This window comes from Bombyx mandarina, chromosome 09 (assembly GCF_030267445.1).
Source record: "Bombyx mandarina strain Sakado chromosome 09, ASM3026744v2".
In the NCBI taxonomy this organism is placed as follows: domain Eukaryota; kingdom Metazoa; phylum Arthropoda; class Insecta; order Lepidoptera; family Bombycidae; genus Bombyx; species Bombyx mandarina.
Window position 1 is genome coordinate 10,128,174 of NC_143216.1, and position 7,337 is coordinate 10,135,510.

Sequence of the window (7,337 nt, forward strand, 5' to 3'; positions counted from 1 at the left end):
GCTTTTTGCTTATATTCTCATATTAAAGAGGTGACGAAATATAGGCTACTAATTCAGAGTAAATCTGATTTTTTCGGGAGAAATCCTAATTATAATTTTTGGTGTGCATCAATCTAAAGTATTTTATAGGGTCTACTTTAAGGGTTTTAAGTATGTTTTTATATTGACCTGCTGGCATTGATTTGACATTGTTTGGTAGGCAGCGGCTTGGCTCTGCCCCTGGCATTGCTGACGTCCATGAGCGACGGTGACCACTTACCATCAGGTGGGCCGTATGCTCGCCTGCGTACAAAGGCAATAAAATATATATATATAAACCACGCGTCCATTTGGCTAGTGAGCACCGTGACAAAAACTGGTAGTACATTTTTAAAAACATAATGACGATAATGTAATTTCTCTCAGACTCTTTTTTCTCTTATCTTGCACTTCTATCTATTGTAGACATTTTCGTAGACAGACTTAATTAGATCAAGTTAGAGTTTCTGTCAACGCGCTATTTATTAAAAATTAATCTACAAATAATTCTCATTCAACATTCTATAACGATATCATTTGATTAGACAAACAAAATTATATTGCTACAATGTACCTAATGAGTTTAGTAGAGGTGAACTCAATTTCGCCTGTAATCAAATCAAATTACAGGGCGCGTTAGATTACAGAGTCGAGCCGGCAGATTGTGCCGATACTGTCTCCCCTCTACTGATACCTTGTTGTTTGCAATACACCACTCCAACTTATAATCTTGATACTCACATCATTTATTTTTTAACAACAGAAAAAATATATTTTACGAGTTTTCATTCCTATAATGGGAACTAGCGTGTGCTGTGAGCTTCCTATTCCTTATCCAACCGCTAGACCATTTTGAATGTTTCTGCCGCATGCTATGTGCTTAATGCGAGTTTTTTTACTTTTCGATCGCATAAAAGTTAACTCAAATAAATATGGAGTCTTCCCTTCGTTTGACTCTAGGAGCGCGCAAGTAAAAAGCTCCCACTAAGCACACTGGTATCGAAAGGATAAGGTGTTACGGTTTGAAGTTCGTTATTCAAACCAAAACTGCAGGCAACTTTTACGTGCTATTGTCGGTAGTAAAAGGATTGTATTCAAAGATGTAAGTTTCCGCAACATACCTGCTATATTTTTATATTTTCCAGAATTTCTGTAAATTAAACGGTTGTCCGGGAGAGATCGCTTTTAGAGATAAGACCGCCTAATGTACAAATGTATCTGCTTTTTGACTGTTTTTTGAATGTAAATTGTGTTTTGGTGTGCAATAAAGTGTATTCTCTCTCTCTCTCTCTCTCTCTCTCTAAGACCGTTTCAACATGATTTCGCAGTTTAAATAAATGTTTACCACTATCCTGCGTAAAGTACCTACTACGACAGCTCAGTATTCGCATATGTCCCTTGAGTGCGGTAGTGAAAGCACCTGATTGTGTCTCCTTGTGACACTTGCACCTGCCGACCGTCGCGAACGCACCAACCCTCGGCCGTGTTACGCACAAGCGCCAAAGCTCGCCGATCCTTGTAAACGTGCACGTAAAAATAGCCAAATCAATTGCACTGGACATTAATATGTAACACTTTACTTAATCGTAAGCGCAAAATAAACGCCGACTTATCTATACTAATATACAAATCTACAGTGGTTTTTACGGATGTTCCGTTATAAGTACTGAACCATGCACCCGATTGACTTGAAACTTGGTATCCATGTAGAAAATACATGTACTTAATGGATAGGCTAATATTTATATGAGTGTTGGACTCCCTACATCAGTTGCGGGGGCGTTAATGATGAGAATCTTTGTGGGGGTGAGAAATAATAATGTTAATTTTAAATGCCCAGCGAAGCGGACGGGTTCTTTTATAAGTGTCTTTTTATATCTAGATGTACACACGATCTCACAGCTGTTATCATTTCAGACGAAGAAGAAGGCACGACAGGACAGTGGTAGGCAGCGACTTGGCTGTGCCCCTGGTACTGCTGACGTCCATGAGTGACGCTAACCACTTACAATCAAGCGGCCGTACACTCGTCTCTATACAAAGGCAATAAAAACAAAATAAGGAATTTCAATCAACAGTTTGTAGACTACTAGCTAATAAGTAAAAATATTTTAATTATTAACATATTATTATGTCTTGATATGACAATTAACGGTACAATATGTCCTCTACGGGTAGTAGATTTAGTGGAGTGTAGCGGAATGTACTACCTCAGGCTAGGGCCAGATTTAGTACATTCCCTCGGGTAGAGCTCCGTGAGCTCACCTACAAGTCACAACGTAGCTGGAATAGTCCTTTAGGCTACCAAATAGAACGAAAATGACCTCTACAGTTAGACTTACGGCTAGTCGTAAATTAGTTATATAAGGTATAATAATTTATTTTAACAATAACAGACCAAATCACACGTACAGTCCGATTTTCTATAAGTTCGTCAACGTGCGTTTTCAAAACGCCAGTGCGTGTAAAGCCCTCATGTTTGTTGTCCCTTGTAAAAGGTCCTCGGAGAGGTCTTCGTATTTTCCGAGCCATTTGTTACGTACTATTTGTTTGGGAGTGCGTGAAAATTTACTCTGCTCGTATTATGTTGGACTGTTATGATTGTAAATCGGTAAATAGGATACGGAAGTAATATGTTTCAATTTGGTTTTCACTAGAACATCCATTGAAAAATGATATGAAAAAAAAACACGCATTTTTTGCTATGTAAACTTAGGTTGCTTTAAATAGCTTTTTTTTTGTCAGGAGAAAATCGCCGGACTTCCTCTCTCCACTAGGAATGGTGGGCGGGGCATGTCGGAGTCGAACCGACTAAAATCTCCTCTCGTTCAACAACCCACGTCCGAACCTCGCATGAGACAGAACTCATGAAAGGCAAAGGGGGTAAAGTGAAGCGTTTAGTACCGAGCACATCTCTCCCACCACCCACCCCATGATTTAAATAATAATAATAAATATTTACTAACAATCACGCCACGTTAACAGGTCCCGTGGTAAGTTCGTAAAGAACTTGTGTTACAGGTACCAGATAACGGAAATAAATGTAAGATTTTTATTATACACATACACATATTTAATTTACATCCATAACCCTGGAAAAGACATTTTATATTTATCATATAAATATCTTCCCTTGGCGGGATTCGAACCCACGACCCCCTTGTGTAGTGACCATGTCACTTACCACTACACCAGATGGCCGTTAAAGAAAGACGGCTGCTATTAAAAATCACCTCACTATTAAAGTACGCGTATTTCAAAGTCCTCATATGTTACGGAGAAATTTATTCCCCTCTAGAAATATGTTAGTGGTTTAACAGTGCCTACTCGAGAAACTTTCACTCGCCAAGCACCTGTGCCCCTCAACCCGTTTACAAATCGCTGACGGCCCTAGCAGTCACCACTTGGGTCAACGATGATCCAGTGATGTAACGAAATATCGATACTATCTTATCGATTACTCAAAAAAATATATGTGGTGTCGTGGGACACCGGATAGGAACGAAGTTCCTTATTATAAAAATATTAATTTGAAGTTCTATTCGAGGTATAAAGAAAATAAAACTGGATGCTTCGCAACAACCCACGGTCATTCGGTAACGTGCGAACTTATTGTGGTACACTTCATTCACGGTTGTTTGCATAAGAGTTAGTGTATTGCGCAAACCAACGCTCTGAGATCGTGGTCAATGAATGAAAAAAAAATGTTATATTTTGTACGTTATTACAAAGTTAAAGTTACGGACGTTTTTTCCTGGTTAGGGTACCTCTCCGCATCGTCCCATAAGGAACTTCGTTCCAAAAATGTTTTCAAAATGAACAAAGTGAAGACCAAGTTTTAAGCTGCATTCTAGTGTCATGCTTATAGGGGTTAGGTTGGAAGTATTAATATTTGTAGTTCTTCCTCCTCGCGTCGTGTTCTTCAGTGCTGAGGGTCGTGACCTTTATGGAGCAATTTTGTTTGGACTATGTTCTTCCACTCCCTCCTGTCCTCTGCGCAGTGGATAGCGACATTGATGCCGGAGTCCAATGTCGTCTTAATTGGCTCGAGCCAGCGTATGGGACTACGCCCCCTAGGCCTCTTTCCTTCCACTTTGTCGGTGATCAATAGTTTTTCGAGATTTGTTATTAGTAGGGCAAATAAGCAGACGGTAGGCTTGGCTGTGTCACGGCTACTGCTGACATCCATACGCGGCGGTCACTATAACCGCGGCCATAAAAACATTGCGAGCATTCGAAGGCAACAAAACCCCACAACGTGAACGTTAACAATAAAATAAGAGATCGCAGAAAAAAATTGTTAGCGACCATTCTCTTTTGTACTATTACGGCATGATCAAAATAAACAATACGGAATTTTATCATCACATCATCAGAATCTGTTAAATTTATCTAACACTAAATTACGCTAGACTTTTTGGTGGGAACGCGAAGAGCGAAGCTGTGTGATTTTTTTTATATTGTCTATTTAGTGTTTCTTCAGCTTTAATTGTGTAATAACGGTGGTTTATTAACTGTTTAATATCTGTGAAAGTGCACAAATGTGGGAAAATGAAACAATGTCCCTGGACGTAGCTTCTCGGGATCCTCCAAAAAGTCTCATTAAATAACCACCATTATACTGAGATTATAATATTTCATCCCATATCATCTCATCTCATTTCATTTCATTTAATCTCAGTTGATTAATTTGGGTTTCCTTCTTTTATTATTATTCATAAACTGTAAATAGTTACAACGGCGAATTATAAAAATCTTATTAGTTGACGCTGTCTAATGCACAAAATGTGCCGGGGCCAAAAAATAAAGAAGATGAAGAAATTACGCTACAACACTAAATCCGTTACGTATCAAGCACTGCACCTTAAAGAGCTCGTTTCCCCTGAAACCTCGATACACGAACCATTGAGCACGCCCCGACACTTCAATACCTTTTAGCCTCGCACCGCTTCTAGCCCGGTTTACTAGGTTACTCGGATGTGGGTGACTGGGCTAGGTTCTCAATGCCAGATGTCAGGTTTTGCCCTAATATCGTAACCTCTTAACACGTTCACTACGACATCTGCCTTAGGCTTTCGAGTGCTTTGAATGGTGCCTATTGTTTCAAGAAAAAAAAAACGCGTTCGATCGAGGTTCCAGAGTTAGTAGCGAAGCTTGATCTTGATTATATACAGTCTAACCTGGATAAGCGAGAGTTCAAGGGAGCACGATCTCATTCTCACTTAAAGAGGTTTCTCACTCACCCGAGTTTCTCGCTAATGAATTAAGAATGAGTCATAAAATAGCAGATGTTAAATTTGTAATTTGTTTTGTCATTTGTTCCTCCTAAATAATATAAACTAGCGACCCGCCCCCGCTTCGCTTCGGAAACATTAAAACACATATGAAACCAAAAAAATATAATAAAAAAAAAATTAAAAAAGTAGCCTATGTTCATCAGGGACAATGTCGGCTTCTAATGGAAAAATAATTTTTCAAATCGGTCTAGTAGTTTCGGAGCCTATTCGAAACAAACAAACAAACAAATCTTTCCTCTTTATAATATTAGTATAGATATAGATAAATAAAGCTCGACTGTCGCTTATAGAGATAGAGATAAGTAGCAGTCTCACTTACGGAGGTCCATGAGGGAAAAACGACTCTCTCTTACAGAGGTTTCTGTTTCTCGCTAATAGAGGTTTTGGGAGCTTAAAATGATGGGTCCTGGCTATTGCTCTCACTTATAGAGTTTTCTCACTTATCCAGTTCTCACTTACCCAGGTTTGACTGTATCCTGTACTTGATATCCTTGACTGTATTTGATATCCAAAAATCCAAGCAAAAATGCAAAGAATGAACTCCGCAGTCTACCAATCAAGGACGCTGAGTCGAAATATAAAATTATAACTTGTACATATACAAAATATTGAGGTTTTATTTAAACGACCACAGACAACGCCAGTCTGTTCGGATCTCGACACTCGCACACACTTATACAAGATACAAGCAGAGTCAGTCGTATGGGCATAGCCTTTTTTCCTTACGTGACGATTCCTACACAAGACAGGCTGTGAAACTTCGTTTTCAAATCTTAAAACCAAATTATTTTTGTCATTAGTAGGAAAGTCATAATTATTAACTGATTGGAAAATTAACTACTTGTAGGGCGATGTGTGATCTCTAAAGATTAGCCTTGATCCTACCCGTTGTTGCCACAAATAATTTCCTTGAAAGGATAGTTATGCCAATGCTTATTCCATGACTTTGACCCCATGTGTGAAGGCGGCATTCACGTGACGTTGATAAGGTTTTTAGAGAATACAAGCGGGTCTGGGAGCTCGTCTGCTGTGGGTATAAAACCACGACTATTCGTGCTTAAATCCAATCGACCAAAAACTGATTTCATTAAGTCAAATAACATTCTCTTTACATTGTATATGCAAGTCATCCGATGGGCGTCACAAATAGTTGGCAGTTAGCCTTGTGACCCGCGCGGAATTCAATAATATACGCCAAATCATTATATCTAAAGGTTGTGCCCGAGTATGATAAGAAACAGTATGTTGATTGCACGTACTGCCTTCGAAACATAATTTTATATTTTGTACCTATTAATAAATGATATTTTCTAAAGCGTTGAATAAAGAGTTTTTCTGTTGTTTGTCTAAATAGAAGAGAGTTGGTAGTTCTTATTGGCATTCCCCGAGGTTTCTGTTGTAGTACCATCAACGTATGGCAGGTGGCGCGCAATTACTGGTGGTAGGACCTTTTATTTTCGTAATTACTGGTGGTAGGACCTTTTATTTTCGTAATTACTGGTGGTAGGACCTCTTGTGAGTCCCGCCCCGCCTATTTCTGCCGTGAAGCAGTAATGCGTTTCGGTTTGAAGGGTGGAGCAGCCGTTGTAACTACACTGAGACCTTAGAACTTATATATCAAGGTGAGTGGCGCATTTACGTTGTAGATGTCTATGGGCTCCAGTAACCACTTAACATCAGGTGGGCTGTAATGTCGTCCACACACATAAGCAATAAAAAAAATGTAGTTTCCTAGAAACTATATAACTTATCTCTAAGATAAGACTACCTCACGCAGTTAGCGAGCTACAGTAGAGCATGATGTTGTGTGTTCAGTACCTATTTAACTACAGAATTTTATTTACTAGATTTCTGGATCAGTTCATGACGACCCTTGTTTACTGACTACTGTAACTTGTAGACATCACGAAACCGCCACCTTGGACGGCTTAAGGTCGATGTCCCAATAACATCGCCAACAATTTACAGTACAAAAACCAGTTGTATAATTATAAGAAGTCGTCGCCGCGTCGTAGCCTAAAG